This window comes from Notechis scutatus, chromosome 1 (genome assembly GCF_049901735.1).
Source record: "Notechis scutatus isolate UNSWTSFEM ecotype Mainland chromosome 1, rNotScu1.2, whole genome shotgun sequence".
Classification (NCBI taxonomy): domain Eukaryota; kingdom Metazoa; phylum Chordata; class Lepidosauria; order Squamata; family Elapidae; genus Notechis; species Notechis scutatus.
The window spans coordinates 271,766,283-271,784,495 of NC_142009.1; the positions used below are offsets into that span (position 1 = coordinate 271,766,283).

At 38.6% G+C, this 18,213-nt stretch overlaps 1 protein-coding gene and 1 long non-coding RNA gene across 14 annotated transcripts in view; one reads left to right on the top strand and one right to left on the bottom strand.

Moving 5' to 3' along the window:
• Positions 1-18,213, top strand: part of RAD51B (RAD51 paralog B) — a 348,291-nt gene that overhangs the window by 272,356 nt on the left and 57,722 nt on the right. The gene's annotated exons all lie outside the window — the stretch shown is intronic.
• Positions 988-15,391, bottom strand: LOC148133375 (uncharacterized). Its single transcript, XR_015746720.1, has 3 exons — positions 15,355-15,391; positions 11,795-11,876; positions 988-1,210 (listed from the first exon to the last, which is right to left on the bottom strand). It is a non-coding gene; the product is annotated as an uncharacterized LOC148133375 (long non-coding RNA).

Consider the following 18,213-nt stretch of genomic DNA (forward strand, 5'->3'; position numbering starts at 1 on the left):
AAGGCTCTGTTTCAGAAAGAGAAAAAGAGATCTGTTAAACCTCAACTCTGTTTAGGTAGCCCTGTGGATTTGTTGAATTGGTACAGTATATGCCCAAACAATTTCAGATCCAACAAGCCACCTCTGGGTTAGTTGTGTATAAAGTTTCCATGATATTCTAGCCATTCCATTTCACCCTGTGAAGTTTGTTGTATTATTGCCCGACCCATAGGAGGATTTTTTGTTCTAACATAGCCTCATCATACTATTATGTCATTTAAAATATGCAGAATAATTACTGCAAAGGATTGTTTTAGTAACTGTAGATCAGACTTCCCCAACTCCAGATGCATTGATTTTATCTTAATCCTCAATCAGGATTAGCTCTTCTACACGTAGGGCTGGATTTCTGGACACAGACCAGGATCCAGTAGCCCAGGGAATTCCAAATATCCATCTTGAGAATATCATTGATGGAAACAACAGAAAATACAGTGATAGCATATTGGCATTCCAACAAGGACCTCATTGGAACATTAAGGCCAAAGTCTAAAATTAAGTAGCTGTACTACTTACTGCACATTGTCCCTGGAAATTTTAGCTCGGTGTTTCTGAAAGTATCACATTAAAATAGCTATTGTAGTTTCTGTTTACATATGTAACTGGTGCCAATGCTTCAGTATGTTTTTGAATTCACTATATATTTATGAATTCAATGGTAGATTAATGGAATTAATTTGAGCTCCTAAAATGCAGTAATAGCTTTGATTTTATCTATCTCTGGGTCTTGTTACAATATATTAAGGGTAAATTGAAGCTCAGTTAATGGAAGTAAGAAACAGAATTAATCCCACTAAATTCCTTGGAGCAATATTCTGCAGGGGGGAGAACAGAACTAGAGAATACCAAATAGTGCAGTTTTTTAAGATTAAGCAGTCTTTTACAGATTGATCTATACAAAAATAATCTTCTACTGGATACTTCTTTGTAGACCTTACCCACCTGGTTGACACAGTGGAGGCCAGATCTTTTGGAAGATCTGGGCTACTGAGAAAATAATCTCTGAACACAATATTAACTCATTTGACTGGGTCATCTGAGTATTTGAATTTGCCTTGGGTTTGGTTGAAGTTCTTTTGGGCCACTCACATGGATACGTTCTGCTAGAGGAAGTCCAGCCAGACCTCTTCCTGTGTTGTCTTATTTTCAATAAAAGCTAAATGCAGAGCATCTGAGGAAAAATGAAGAAGTATAAGCAGGAGTGAAAGGAAGATATGTGAGTTTGTACAGGATGTAAGGTTTTGTGACATATGATCTTTCCATTATGGATTCTTTAAGGTCCATATAAATAGATTTTTATTGCTTAAAAATCAAATGTTCCCTTCACAGTATCACAGTTAATACAATATTTTATAAACAATAATGTTCATGTAGAAATCTCAAAAAGCATTCTTTTCAGCAACAATGCTTCTCTTACACATTATCCCGACACTTTTCTCTTTGGTACTCTAAGTGTTGCTTTTCAAAAGTAATGCACATTTGCTAATTTTGGTTGCCTTCATGTGATTGTGGCTACAATCCAGATAGCTCAGCCGTATGTACCCAAGGGCTTCTGCCTGAACAATAAAGACTTTTTTATTTTTTGAAAAACAGCCCTGGTTCACAAGCTACTTTGGAAATGCCTGATTTCCAAAAAAAGGAGAGATCAAAAACATTTCAAGGCCCTGAGTAGGCAGCACAGCTTGATGGCCTAAATGGTCTCTTGGTGGTTTACTCACATTACTATTATGATTTTATGAAGATGGTTAAATTGGGACTATTCATGAATTATTCACACGCCAGCAGGAACATTGTGGTTGTTGGCTCAACTTAGGCAATCTTAAGTGATGCACAAAAAGAGGCCCCAGAGTAAAAGGTTCCACAAGGAATCGTGCCTCAGAGGTATAGAATGTCTTACTAGTACAAGCCAAATTATTCATCAGCTGTTGGACCACAATATTTGGAATCCTGGGGCACAAAGCTGGCTAGAAATCCATCATAACTGTCCTCTGAATCAGCATCCCGTGTTTTTCCTCCTTGGTCTACGTGAATAAAGTCTGCACTCTGATTTTTTTTAAAAAGGGTAATGATTTCAAGCTTAATCCACCAGCACAATAGCTTTTCTGTCACAATCTTTTTGCAACATCAAAACATTGTTATTGAAGTAAAAAAGAAAATGAATCCTCTTGTTAGTCAATCAGCAATCAAGACCTTCTTAATATAAGGAAAATTCCTTTTGCTTCTCATCCAAGAAGCTTCTTCAGCTCTGACTGGATGGTGGGGAATGGAAGGGTTTATATTCCTTGCAGACAGTTGGTCATTTACATTCTTTCAGAGAGTCGTTGAGGCCATTTGTAGGTTTGTCTGTGTCCTCAGGGTCACCTGAGTAATGCAAATGGGTGTGGAGCCTTCTTGGAACTGCTGAAAAGACTGTGGTGGAGCTGTGCTTTCTACAGGATGTTTTCTGCCCTATGTCGCTTCACTGTTGAATACAGGTGCAGGCTGTTGGGGATGAATCTGTGTTGTCTGCCTCTCAAACTGAAGCACAAATAGACATGGTTTCAGGGCCTTCATCAAGGTGGAGGCCAGCAGTATCTTTCTGGGGATGAAATTCTACAGGGAGCAAACCTCCATGAAGAAGGTCCTCAAGAGAGGGGACCCATAACATACCCTGCCTACTCATATGACATACGGGTGACATAACTGATCATCACAAACTTTCCTCTCTCCCCTTTTGCAAGTGATCAAAAGTTTTTTGCCTGCAACACTTTGAGCACTTTGGAAACCACAAAGAAAGCTGCAAATGAAGAGTAGAAAACTGTAGAATCAGATTCTAATCAGCCTTTTCCCCCACTCTCACCTAAGCAGAGCACAGTCATGCTCTGGTAACACTTTTTTTTCCTGTCACATCCTCTTAATATTGCCTTTATCTCATCCTCAGCCAATGGGTCAGGCGGGTTTAAGTTGTCTTTTGTTGTTGTTAGTTGCAAAGTCGTGTCTGACCCATCGCAACCCCATGGACAACACTTCTCCAGGTCTTCCTGTCCTCTACCATCCTCTGGAGTCCATTTAAGCTCATGGTGACTGTTTCAACTCAGGTAATTTGAAATAGAGGCAATAGAGGTTCAAGGAAGATCAGAAACTGGGACAGCAAATGTTTATATTGGTATACAAAAAGGAAATGTACATGAAAACAATACTATAAGAGGTTTCTACCCAACCATAAATGTATATCCTCCTTCTTTACCGTATTTCTTGCATCCCAGGATGCACTTCTTGTGAATAGCCTAATGAACAAGATTGTTCTCTCAAATCTTTCAAGTTCTCTGCATTTGGTTCTTTCCTCATAGATTTCTCCTGTGAGAAATTTATACCTGACCACTCCACATCCTCACTTGACAGCTCTCAGTAACCACTATACCTCCTGACCTATTTTTTTCACTATCTCTCATTAATTGCCTGGGCCGAAAGCTTGTAGGGATTCAGGTTTGACACGTGATGACTTTCCTCTTTTCATCTCATAAGATTTGTGGTTAATTTAGTCATTGTGATGGATGATTAAGTTCTCTGCTGCTAGGTATTTCAATTTCAGTTTTATTTTAATTGTTTTTATTTTAAAAACTTGATGTGCATGTGTGTGTGATTCTGAATGGTGCACTGTGTTTTTAAAATAAATACACACATATAGATACGGGTATAGATATATAAAATCTGGGTCTATTATAGATTAACTTCCTATCTTATGGGCATATCTTATCATGCAGCAAGAAAGCTACCACGTTTTGCCTTTGATCAGTTTATTCATTTATTTATTACATTTTATGTTGCCTTTGTTTTGAAAAAAATATACTGATATCTATAAGTAATTCCCCTCTTTTTATTTTATTTTTTAAAATTTTCACAACAAACTTGAGAGATAGATTGGACTAAGAGATATTAACTGATCCAAAATTGCTCGGTATTCCTCTCGGTATATAAGTGAAGTGGAATCTCAAACCTTGTCTCCCTTGGTCTTAGTCCAACATCTATCAAAGACACTAGTTCATCTAGAGAATGGCAGCTAGAAACACAATCTACCAAATGATGGCATTTCGAGGTAGGCTGAACAGTATGAATATCCCCAGTTCCAGTAAGGGAAGAACACTTGAGATTTAGCTATGCCTTTTTATTGTAGTTTTGATCACATAATAATCTGCTTGCTTACTTTTAAAGATACGAAACCAAAAGCAAGAAATAACAGTGCATATACTTTAAAAGTACACTCTGTGTTGGTTTTCATTTGCAATTCAGAGATCATTCCGCAGCCTTGCAACACATACAGGAATTCCCCTATTGAAGGCCAGTCTGCATTCATTTTGTTTTTGTCCTTTCTCCAAGGATGAAAGGACTATCCTGACAATCCCCAGGACAGCAGCTTAGTTTATGCAGCACATTGTCCAGCTTTTCCTTTCCAGAGTGCTAGTAGTAGAAAACGGCTGTGTTCCGGGGGGTGGGGGGGACCCAAAACAATTCTTTATATTTCTTCCAGTTGCACTTTCCTTTCTATTAAGTTTACCTCAAATTTTGCTGTAATTAAAATAATTGGAGAGAGAAAACTGCTAGAGGAAGAGTGAAACAGTCCCTTTCTTTTAGCTCCTTTGTCAGTTCAAAGAATTTCATCCCATGGCCTTGTTGCAAAGAAGAATGAGTTGTTAGAACTTGTGGCAAGCAAACAATGGAAGAGCCAGGGGCAAGAGTTCCTTTGCTTAAAACAATAAGAGCCATGGGGATGGAATTCAGGGTAGACACATGTGGGTTCATGTTTATGCAGTTATGTTCATTAAGACCATCTCTATAGAATCTTTACTGTGTGGAAGAAAACATGGGGATACACATATTCTTCTCTCATATGGCAAATGGGAGCTCTGCAGGGATGGGAATTCAGTGAACAGAAAGCATATAACTGATTGCAAAAATAGATGGAGGAATAATAGGATGCACTGAGCCATAGTGGTGCAGTGGTTAGAATTGCAGGATAACTTTGTCACACTGCCAGGAGTTCGATTCCTTCCATCCTGACCAGCTCAAGGTTGACTCAGCCTTCCATCCTTTTGAAGTCGGTGAAATGAGCCAGATGTTTTGGAGGCAATATGCTGGCTCTTAAACCACTTAGAGAGGGCTGTAAAAGCACTATGAAGCAGTATATAAGTCCTAAGAACTATTGCTATTGCTACTTGGATGGGTTTAAAGAAGAAAATTGGGAGTAAGGAGAAGGATTAAGATTTTGGCTCACCAACATCCAATGGCTGCTCCGGTATTACTTCTGATGTAATTCTCAGTGATCTTTGGGTGATTATTTGTTTATCAAATGTATATGCTACTCATGAGAGGCTTACATCATGATAAAACGTATGGGAATAAAAACAATTATAAAAACAGATTAAAATTACAAGAGATTAAAGCAAACTAAAAAAAACGGGAATTAAGAGTGAAGAGGTGTTGGCGGTTTCTCTTTTATTACATAGCCTCCTTCAGCCAACTACTTCTCCTTCAGGCCCCATGCTAACCCACATAGCCACATTTTAAGGCATTTCCTGAAGGCCAGAAGAGTGGGGGCCCTGACTGACTAAATGATTAACTAGAAATAGCACCTGAATTTTCATATGTACACGTCAAACATTCAAACCACAGTTTTCCACTGAGTAAAGAGGAGGAAAAAAACCGCAAGTTTTTGCCCAGGTGGTGCTTGGAGCTATAGGTATTTCCATTGCTCACACCCGTCTTGATTTTTCTCATTGCCGATATCATCAGTACACACTCTGAACTGTAGGTAAGAGACATGAACTACAGTATCATTAAGAAAATTAATCTCCTTTGGAGGTTGTGAAGCAAACTGGATTATTGGTGATAGTGTATTTTCAAGGCAGATTTTCCATTGAATGGTGTATAATGCATAGGATCTGAAATTAGGTACAATTTGATATTCTCATACTTAAAAAACAGTTCTTAAGGTACCTAATAGACTCTGTTTATATCTGTCATATATAATGATGTAAAATTATAGTGTTTGAAAGTAGCAAAAGGACATCAGGATCAATCCACATCCCAAGACAAATCTATGTATCAAATGGAGTTGTACCTAAACTAGGTTTACTTCACTACAGCTATACATCTGCCTCGTCTAAAGACCTCTTATGACCTTAAGTTGTATTGAGATCAAGCTATGGAACCTCCTCACAAAAATGGGGACCTCAGAACTTCTCATTGTCCCATAAGAAACCCATACACAAGACCAGAAGCCAAATATCATAAAGAATATGGCAAAGCAGAATGGCTCCCTTTTGAATGAGGGAAGGCTGCATTCTCTATCCCTATTTATTCAACCAATATATGAAATATATTGAAGGAAGCTGGATAGAAGAAGATGAGCATATTTTTAAAATTGGACGGATAAATTTAAATTATTTGAACTATGCCGATGACACTATTCTGATAGCTGCAAAGGCAAATGATGGAAGAACTAGTGATGGAAGTTAAGGAGTACAATGAAAAAAAATGGAAATTGGACTAGTCAAACTAATAATGATAAATACAGCAGCAAGCCTTAGAATTCACAATGAAAATATTAAAGGCTTCTGACTTTTGATTCAATTATTAATTAAAGGAATCAGCATTCAAGAATTACATAATAGATTAGCAAGTGATAGGGGAGCAATGTAGGCCTTGGGAAATATATTCACATGTTGTGATGTGTTTGTACACAACAAAACTGAAAATCATGCAGGCAATGATTTTCCTTGTGAATTCAGTGGAAGCAAAAGTTGTTAACAAAGCAAGGTAATTAATGCTTTTGAACATTGATATTTCAGAGGTCTGTTAAAAATATTATCGATGGCAAGCAAAGAAAAAAAAGGATCATACAACAAATTATTCTACAGTTCTCCAGATACAAATAACCAGGCTCAAATTGATTTGGACTTATTCTATGAAGATCCAGCTCCCTTGAAAATCTTTAGTGAAAAGTGGGAAAGGTGGAAGAGAAGAGAGTGTCCAGCAGCAAAGTGAATGGACTCCATTACAACAGTGATGGATGTGTAGTTGGGAGACTTAAAAGATCAGGTTGGAAAAGATCCAGGATGATGGATTTGATTTATACACAGCCTTATTTGAAGGCCTTAGACAATGTACAGAGTTAAGCATATTACAAAGAACAATATAATAAAAAGCAATGAAACTGTAAGCAAAAGTAATGATTGCTTGGATCTTCCTCTAGCTGTGTAAGCATCAAAGGCCTTCTGGAAAAGCCAAGTTTTAACTATCCTTCATATGTGTGGGAGTCATTCTTGTCTCAGGAAAGTAAGCTGTTTGAAAGGAGAGGAACAACTACATAGAAAATTCATCTGTATGCGCACTGAAAGGAAGTGGTCTTGGGCAGATGCTCACTATTCACCTAACTGAGGGAATATCCTTGGAATAGGCAGCCTCTAAGATACTAAGGAACTAAACCTTTTTAGACCTGTCCCTTGATTTTCTTAAAAAATATTGCTATGGGTACTTGGGCTGTTTGGATTCCTTAGCTAATGACTGCATTCATCCTAGCATGCTTTTTCTGAACTTGGCTTCCTTCCTCCGCTCATAAAGAAACCGCAAGTTGTTGTTGTGGAAATTACAGAAAAGGTAAATGATGGCTAAGCCAATGAACAAAGGTGCCCGAGAAGAAAGGAAGGGAGATAACCTGTAGCAGCAGCATTCCCTGGTTCCCCTGCCCACATTATGCCGCTGTTCAGAATATGCAGCAGAGCAGGAGAACTTGGCACTGACAGGCTAAGAGTCATCAGATATTTTAAAAAGAGCTAGAATAACAAAGAAGGTCTTTGTGGTGGGAAGGCACATTAGAAGCCCTTCCCTCCAGCTGGCTTGCTTGGAGCATTACACAGTGGAATACATATTTCCTTCTCATTTCTGTGTGAAAGTTTTACATTCCACATTAGCATGTTGTATGTGGGTGCATGTAGGAACACATGTAACCCTTTCTATGCTGTGGTATTCACAAATCCAGAAAAACTTGTTCAGTTCCACTCTTAGCAAACATTCTACACGCTATCCTCAAGGAAAAGTGGAGGCATCTGGCTTTAATGTTTAGCTGTCTGGACTATTTGTCACAAGACAGATGAAGCAACCTTACAAAAATTACATTATTTCTCATGATTGAGGCTTTTTTTTTTCCTACAACTTTTTTGACTGAGTAGTAATTGATTAATCATGTTTGATGCAAAGTTGTGCAGTAATTCCATTTGCATGTTATTGTTATACTATGATGATATACACCTTATTTGATGTAATAGTATAATGTATAGATTATATTAGGTAAAAGCCATGCATGTTGGTATATTATAACCTGTATCTTTGCAGGGGAGTTTTCAAGGTGTGGTTTAAAAGTCAAAAGATGGTAGTCACAACAGTGTGATCAAAGCTTCAAATACGTGTATGTGCATTTTTTTTAAAAAGTTCTAGAAATAGATTTTTAGAGTTTTAGATATACTTATAAAAATAGAGAAACAAATAGCTTATAATTATTAAATACATGCCCAAATTTATGCTAAATTTTATAGGGAAGTAGGAAGGCAAATCTATTCAATTATTTTGTTTTAATTTCTGTTATAAACCACTACAAAAATTACACTTTCAAAAATTACTTTCAAAATTACTCTTTCAAAAACTACACTTTTCCAAATGACATAATATAGTTTTCTAATTAAAAAAAAATCATACATGAAGAAATAAAATAAAGGAAGGAAATGTCTCATTAGTGAAAAACAAATATGTTACATAGAAAAGGCTTAATATGTAAAATATTGTACCAAAGCATTGATTATAAGAAACACAAAAATTTATACATGATTGATAAAATTGAACACCAACATTTCTGTGTGCTTCATTTTTGCTGTCTCTGCAAATAACCAGGTTTAACGTGAAGGAAATCAAGAAGATAGGTGGATAACATTATTTTTTTTAGCACCACTACTTGTACTGCAGCCAAGTCCAACAAATTTTATTAGCAGTCATCTCACACTTCTTTCCACCTTCCAGAGGTTGCTTCCAAATTCTGTATATTTTTGTTATTTTGTTCCCGCACTTCGGTATGAAAGCCCATTTGGTATAGTGGTTAAGACATAAGGCTAGAAACTGGGGGGCCAGGAGTTCTAGGTTCAGCCTTAGGCCCAAAGCCACCTGGATAACCTTAGATCAGCCACCCTCTCTTAGCCCTAGAAAGACGGCAAGGGAAAACCACTTCTGAAAACTGTGCCAAGAAAACTTGGAAACTAAGAGACTAAGCCAGGCAATTACCAAGAGTCAATACTGGCTCAAAGTCATTGGGGAAAAAAAATCTTCTTTTGGGTGGTGGACCTTCTCCCTAACCTTCCTCATTTTTCCATGATAGGTGTGCACAGCCAAATCTGTATTCATTCCCCATAGCTTAACTCTTCGGACTTAATCTTCAGCTGCTTGGCTCTACTGTTGTTTTAATTTTATTTATTGTGAATGTTTATTTGATGGTCTGTATTGCTATGCTTTTCAAAACTGTTCAGATTTAAATGATAAAGGGGGAAAAGTTTGGCAAGGCAACATGTTTTGTTAGATCAACGTGGCCTGGGTTATGTCAGTAACATACCGGGATGGTTTGAAGCGTGGCCTGTGTCAGGCATATCAAACATTCTGATTCCATAGGAAGGTTTTTTTAAAAAAAAATCTGGAGTGGTTTCTTTGTTGTCAGCAAGTAACCACTAAAGTAGCTCCAGAGATAAGGATGGTGTCCCCTACATTGGTCAGATCCATCTTGAAGGAGGTGAAGATAGAGTGTTACATATGGTAATGTAATGAGTTACAGGACAAATGGACCTTAATGTGTCCCTTCTTTACTTTCTGACTCTATGATCCCATTTCAACTGTTGTTCAGTTAGAAATATGGGTTGCTGGAGGAAACATAGGGCCCAATAGTAGGAACTAAGAGCAAAGTCTCTCCTTTGATTCAAGTGCCAGTGCTATTAACAAACTCTTATGCCACATTTGGATAATGCTGTCTCTGCATTGTTCTACCTAAAGTAGGAATTACAACTGAGTATGATGTCTTAGTTCAGCTGGTCTTTACAGCTTATTTCATGTTCACTTCCTGTTAATTGGTGAGCTGATTCATTAAGTGAAAGAGAGCCAATTTGGTGTAATGGTTAAGGCAGGAGACGTTTAACTAGCTGGGTGACCTTGGGCCAGTAACACTCTCTCATCCCTAGGAAGCAGGCAATAGCAAACCACTTCCAAAATCTTGCCAGGAAAACTGCAAGGACTTGTCCAGGCAATTGCCAGGTCTCAGAGACATGCATATACCCATCCCAAAATAAAGCTTTTAAAAGCTACCATGGTGCTGAATGGCCCTGATGTTCAGATCAGCTCTCTCTCTTTTTTTTTTTTTTCTTAAATGGAAAAACTATTGCAGTTGTAGAGCACAGCAGTCAGTCTTACTGACTGCAAGGATCGCTTCAATAGTAAGGTGGTGAGTTGCGAGTCATAACTATGCATCTCTATGAACATAGAAACTTTCCCCCAACGGTTGTTTTACTGGACCTGCTGGGAGGGAGACAGTGAGGATATTCTCTTTAGGTTTAGCCCTGAGCAAAAGTTCACTCAGTCAAAGGTACAGCGATTCTTAATGCATTACTCAGTGATGCATATTAATTAACTGGGTATATTTATTCAGAAAAAAAAATCCACTTCGGTATATTCAAGTGTACCTTGGATTATAATTTATGTTTGCTATGTCTTCATAACTCTCTCCTTGTAATAGTTCCTTCTGTAGATTTCTAGATCTCTGGGAAAGCTGGCTATCTAAAGATTTGGCTAGAGCAACTACTGTGAATTATAGAGGGTTTAATTAAATAGATTTGAATGGGTGCTTTCATTCTTAGCTTAGGACATCCTAAAAATCCTAAGAACTGCCCCCCTCAAAAAAAAAAAATCAAGTAGATTTTATCATTATTTTAAAGAGAAAAATTTGTGCCTCAAAACTCTGCAAAAAGTAACTCACTTATTACAGCACATGATAATATTCTTCCATTCTTGGCTTCCAGTTGAATTCATCTGCTTCCTCAGCCAGTTCTTGTGATACTAATTTCTAAAGAAATGGTGTGACACAATAGGAATTTAAGTTTTTCGTCGAAGTGGGCAAAGACCTGCAGTTTTGGTGTTGTTTTGTTTTCCTAGTATCCTCTTATTGGCACAGCTCCTTCCTCTTCACGAGTTTTCTCAGCAAGACAATATCAGAATTATTAAAACTGGAGGCTTCTGGAACAGGAAATTGTACCATTTTCTTTGTTCTAAGCAGATTTATTGCTTGAATCTGGCACCTTGACATGAAATGAGTACCATATTCATTTATTCTAAGGGGGAAAAAAGTACTGAGAAAGAGTTTGTAGAGGGCAGATGGAAAACTCTGTTCCCACCCTCCCAAATGTGAAATATTCTTGGAAAGGAAAAGAACCTTCTTCTAAACGGATGTAACTATTTGTCAGTAGATTCTATAGAAACAGGAGGGAAAAGATCAGGAAATTTAAAAAGCTATTTCATTACATTATCACTAGATCAAAAGGAAACCCCCATTGATTATGTTAGTTGAACCTATGTGTATTGAAAACTCTCTAGCTCCCACCAAAAGTCTAACTGAAAAAATGCAATGTTAACTTTTGTACCCAGGATTTAGCAATGTGATCCTATGTATAAAATGATAGCAACTGATACTTCTTACCTGGATAGCATCTTGCCCACACTTGTAAATCTGTCAACAGTAACACAGCAGTATTTTACAAAGACAAGCCTCTAGCAATTCTCTTTAAAAAAAGAAAAGAAAAACATTAAATGTAGCATCACCGTGCAGGAAATACATAGAAGTAGGGTATGTGTCATTCAAAAGACCATATTTCCTTGAATTAAAAAAAACTGCTCCAAACAGAGGAAGCATCACTGGCAATGTTTTTTTTAATGAAGCTATGATTTTATGATAAGTCTCTTCCCTTTAACCAAAATGTACAGTAGTATTCAAATTATAAAAAGAAAGCTACAGGTGACTTTCTCCAAGAACCTTTGATGTCTGCTCCTTCATGCACTCTTGGCCTATGTTGAAGACAATATCCCTTTTCCCTGCCTTCTTTCTACTATGAGGGCTATCCACAAAATAGATTACGTTTTCGTCTGTAGCAAGAAGGGGCGGAGCTAGCACGGCCATCTTTGGTCTGTGCGTCCGCCGCTCAGTCTGCATCTAGTCATGCTAGTGGGAGGTTCGTATCGTTGCCCGTTATTTCACAGCAAACGTTTGAAATGTGTGCTGCAATTGAAAATCCCTCGAGTTGTGAGGTGCGATCAGTGATAAGGTTTTTGTTGGCAAAAAACCATAAACCGATTGAAATTTTTCGGCAACTGTGTGAAGTGTATGGGGACAACATCATCACTGAAGGTGGAGTGCGCCAATGGTGCATTAAGTTTAAAAATGGCCGAACTATGGCACTCGAGAAGTCCTGAATGCTTTCAAGTGGGAGATTTTTCCTCATCTGCCCTACAGCCCCGATCTTGCACCAAGTGACTACCACTTGTTTCCGAGGATGAAGACCTGGCTTGGAACACAGCGCTTTGACGACGACGCAGAACTGCGGGCGGGCGTGACTGACTGGCTCAAATCTCAGGCGTCAAAGTGCTGTGTTCCAAGCCAGGTCTTCATCCTTGGAAACAAGTGGTAGTCGCTTGGTGCAAGATCGGGGATTTTCAATTGCAGCACACATTTCAAACGTTTGCTGTGAAATAACGGGCAACGATACGAACCTCCCAATAGTATGACTAGATGCAGACTGAGCGGCGGACGCACAGACCAAAGATGGCTGCGCTAGCTCCGCCCCTTCTTGCTACAGACGAAAACGTAATCTATTTTGTGGATAGCCCTCGTATAAAAGAATATTTAAAAGCCTGGAAGATATGATCTCGGCCAAAGGTTATTATCAATATCTTTGCATATCTGCAGGAAGACATTTATTATTCTCACATTTGATATAACAGAATTTGAGCAAGCGACTATAAAACCAGCTGATGAAGTGCTAGATGGCTTAACCTAGAAAATAACACAATATAAAGAAATAAGTAATGTAAGGTTGAATCCAAAGATGCTGTGAGTAGCATTCTGGTTGCAGGATATTATTTTTATGTATTCTTCTTCCCTATCCAGTCTATTATACTCCTGAAAAAAATCTATTCTGGACAGAATAGATTTTTCTGAGGTTAGGATTGTAAAGAGAGGCAGGAAGTAGGGAGAAAATGAATGTTTCCCATTCTAAGAGTTTATAGTCCACAAATACAAAAAAATATTTCTGTTGATACAAAGGCCTTCTCTAGATCCAAACTAGGTATTTTAATGTTTAGATCCTAGGGCAGCATTTCCCCACTGGTGCTCCTGAATACGTTTGTACTATAGGACAGAAAATTCAGGGAGTAACAATTGTAAAACTACTGGAAGATAGCTGGATTGGGAATTAAACTACAATGCTTTCAAAGAAAAGGTTCTTAAATATCAGTGTTAATTATATTCCATTGTAAGCTACAACCAAAATTGCCGGTAACTACCCATATTTAAAAATATCATCAATAGTAAACCCAAAATTTGCTATGAATAAAACCTCAATTTTTTACTCGTTATAAAGTAAATAAATAGATGTTTTTCTGACCTTTCTTAACATTTTATATTATTTATTATTTTCTTATCCTGGGGTCAGAGAAGATTTTGCATAAAGCACTCGAGCAGCAGTGGTCTTCTTGGCTTGTATGATAGCAACAGGCTTCACCCATATACTGTTAATCTATCTTTACAATGTAAAACACATTAGCTTAACAAAACAACCAAAAAGTTAAATTTTGCAAGCTTCACTTCTATTTATAAGGTTTTTCATAGTTTTATGATAATAACAAGATTTCCCAAGAACAATAGAAACAATAAACTTATTTATAAATAGTTGGGGTGTTGACTTACGAGAGAGATGCAATTTGTTGGTTAATTAATATTTTTTTAAGTTCAGATGTTGCTTTTGAAATGGGAAAACTGCACAACTTTCTAATAATTACTTTTGGCCTACAAACTTTCACACAAGGGCGGTTACAGCCTATGTTCCAATTGTTTGCCATTTCACAAATTTAAAATAGAAATGAAACGACTGCTACAGAAGTCCTTGCAAACAAAATCTTGCACAATTCTTGCTAAATGACTCATCTTAATATAGTCTATTTAGCAAACTGTTTAAGAGGCATGAAAAGACTTGATCTATTCTTATGGGCTCACATTTCTGTTTAGATAATTCCACCGAAGTTAGTGGAATTATATTGTAATGAATAAAAAAGGAAATGAATCATTTTCTTTAGGGGCAGGGTGGCAAACTAAACTGGAGAACCACAAAATAAAATATTTTGTGCAGTGTGGTTTGTGAGCAAACATTGAACCACTTATAGACTCTACCAGATTTTGTTTCCTTGCTAGATAAGATATTGGCTGAGTACCTAATGAACTAAAATAAGAGAGCTTGGTTTCATTACTATGTTTACGAAGTGCACATATATCTTGTCATTTTTAAAGAATGCTAAGCAACATACATTCCCTTATTTTAGAACAACCTTGAGAGATAAATTGGGTTGCAAGAGACTGACTCCCCCCCCCAAAAAAAATTACTCAATGAACTCCATTGTCAGAGAGGGATTTCAACATTGGTCTTCCTGAACCAAGTTCAACACTATACTGCCTATCTTCCAGCCAGTAGTAAATATTTAAAGACCCTAATTGCAAGTGGCAACAAAGAAGGAATCAGGCCCCAGCTGGAATTAAGAGGGTAATTTCTGCCTATGTTAGCTCTTTCACTGATTGCTAGAGTACAACCTACTCAGTAAAATTAGCTCTCCTCCAGTTCTCAACCAACGTCTTCCCAGAGTTTCAGCAGGGAAGTTCAGCTTTCTACGCATATCTTCAGGATGTTAAATCAAGTCTCATTCAGGGGTGGGATTCTACTGGTTCTGTCTAGCTCTGAAGAACTGGTAGCTCTGAAGAGCAGCAGACATAGAACTGGTTCTATGTCTGCTGCTGTTTTGGCCCCCCCGTCCGCCCGGTCTCTTACCTGACCTTTATTTCCTGCTTTTTTAACCTCAGCCGCTTTGAGCGGCACAGCTGAGGTTGAAAAAGCAGGAAAAAAATGCTTTTTTAACTGCTGCGCACCCACGCGCAGCGCTGCTCAGCTGTCCAGGCAGCAAGCTGACAACGATTCACACGCGCGCGCAGCGATTTACCGGACCAGTAGTTACATCGGTTGGATCCCACTCCTGGTCTCATTCCCTTGTGGCAGCACTTTATCACTTGCACTTTGGTGAGGTCAGAGAGGAGGTCGTTACTCTAGAGTTCAGGATAGTTCATGTACTGTATAACTCTGAAGCCACTTTTCCCTCTGCTGTGGCCAGAACAGGGGTACCACTCTGTGCAGTCTCAGTTGATGGAGGTAACCTACAATGGTCATACACAACACACACCTGTTCTCATACTCAAAAGAAGAAAGTCCTGATACAATCATTTTTCTAGCTCTCACCAGCTGGGCTAAGTTTAGGTTACACTGCACAGAAAGGGGAATACAAGTTCTGCCTTCTTCTATTCCTGCCCAAGCCAAACCCCCAAATCTTGGTAGCCACCATATTAATAAAAGGGGCTCAAGTGAAGTCATGGGGGGGGCGATATTTCTGCCCCTCATTTCCAACAGAGCAAGAGGATGTTGGTTCTGAGATTTCCTTCTTCTCCCTGAAAAAAGAGCACATAGGAAGATATTGTAGAAAAATGCAGTCCATGAAAGTGTCTTAGCTTCCTTCCGGAAAATTGAAGTCAAAGTGTGAATTCACTAATCTGACATGCTGTTCTACCAGTTCATAGTAAATTATATCTGATGTATGTTCTTTTATGTTACAGTACCCCGTTTTTGCTTTTGTCTTCTGGTATTCTTGGCTGGGAGCAAAATGTATTTTTGAAAATGTTCTTAGTGTGATTTTCATTGAGTTAGTTTCTTTTGCAAGTTTTATTAAGCAACAGGCTTTTGGAAAAGCTGATAGTGGAATTTTAGCAATTAAGTTGGAATGATAACTGTTGTGCTCAAAGATGAACAAATCGAAGTTGATGCAATACATGGATGGACTCATCCTAACAGTCTTGCCTGTATTGCTCACACAGCAATTTAATGAATCAAATCCATCTGGTACTCTAGCTTTATGGACACCATGAAGGGTCGTTAAAATCTGTAAAAAAGCAGGCACAGTGTCTCAATCAAGCCCCTTTTGTATGTGCATGATGTAACATTCATGCACAAAGAAAGTTGAGTTTGAAAAATCAGTTTTTAAAAAGTGAACTTTGTTGAACTTTGCTATTTGAAATGACATTTGAGAATATCATGTACAGCCATAAACAAACAAATGGCTAATAGAACAAATCAATTCTGTGCTCTCACTGAAGGTACAAAGACTAAACTCAAATTATTGTATTTTGGGCAGATTATGTGACAACCTAGCTTTCTTGAAAGGTCTGTAATACTGAGAAAGGTGAAAAAGAAAGAGAAGGCAGGATGTAGAATGGATGAACTCATTTACAACTAAGTGGCACCATTGGAAGACCTGAAAGGCCAGGTTAGGGATGGAACCTAACCAACAAAATGAAATTTAATGTGGAGAGAAGCAAGGTTTTACTTAAATGTGAGGCAGCTGTGTGCGGCGGCAGCCAAAAAAGTTCATACAATCCTTGGTTGTATGAACAGAGGCATAGAATCAGAATCACATGAAGTATTAATACTGATTTATAAACCCTTAGTAAGGCCACACCTGGAATACTGCATCCAGTTTTGGTCACCACATTACAAAAAAAGATGTTGAGACTTTGGGAAAAAGTGCAAAGAGCAACTCAGATGATTAAAGGCCTGGAGACTATATGAAGAACGGTTGCAGGATTTGGGTTTGGCTAGTCTAGAGCAGTGGTCCCCAACCACCAGCCCCGGACCGGTACCGGTCCGTGGATCATTTTGTACCGGGCCGCCTATTTTGTTTGGGCGCCACCATCTTGTTTCGACGGTGCTTGAGAAAGTGCTTCCAGGTGAGCTTGTTGGTCGTCGGTTGGAAAGCAGCATTTGGGTGCTGAAGGAATCCTCACGCCTTAGTTTTGTCAAAGGGGGGGGGCGGCTTCAAACGAAGAGCCATCCCGATGGCGGTGGAGTCTCGCATTACTCAGGAGGAGATTAAGAAAGAGCCTGAAAAGCCCATCGACCGCGAGAAGGTACAAAGGAGGAGTTGAAGGTGGCGGGGAGAAGCGGGGGACGGCTGGATGGCCGGTCGCTCAGCTCGCCTTGCCTTGGTCGTGCGTGCTGATGCCGGTACCAGTCCATGGATCATTTCGTACATTTTGTACCGGGCCGTGGTACAAAAAAGGTTGGGGGCCACTGGTCTAGAGAAAAGAAGGACTAGGGGGACATGATACCAGTTTTCCAGTATTTGAGAGATTGCCACAACGAGGAGGGGGTCAACTTATTTTTCAACCCTGTCAACTTTAAGATATATGGATTTCAACTTTTAGAATTCCCCAGGCATATGGTAGCATGATAGAGAACATCCACCTTAAAGTCTTCTTTTCCTGTTCAAGCATAGAAGGAATGCTTTGAAAGGAATTGCTGTATCAGGCCCAGGCTTGAAGCTAAATCACAGAGCACAATGCCTAGAGCATCCTGCTTCAGGACAATAGACAACTCTAGCTATCTTGTGCTGTTGTTTGGTCTTGGCTCTTGCAAAGAGGGCTTTCAAAGAAGTCCTTTTCTTTAAAACCTGGGACGTGCCTAATGCTTTCTTACCCATCTATTTTATTTACAGCATGAGCAGAAAGTGTGAAAGGAGGAATCTGCATTGAGAAATGTTGAAAAATGCATAAGACCCGTGGATTAAGAACCTCTAAGCCCACAGGCAAAACCCTAGATAAAGTTTAGCTAAATACATTAACCATGTTCAGGTGATATGATTACGTGTATTCAAGGAGAGTCGAGCAACCTTTCTCTCACGTCCACAGTCCTCTTCAAGAAATAAGGTTTGTGACAGTTTCCTAGTTCCAGGCAGCTGTACTGTTGCTTACACAGG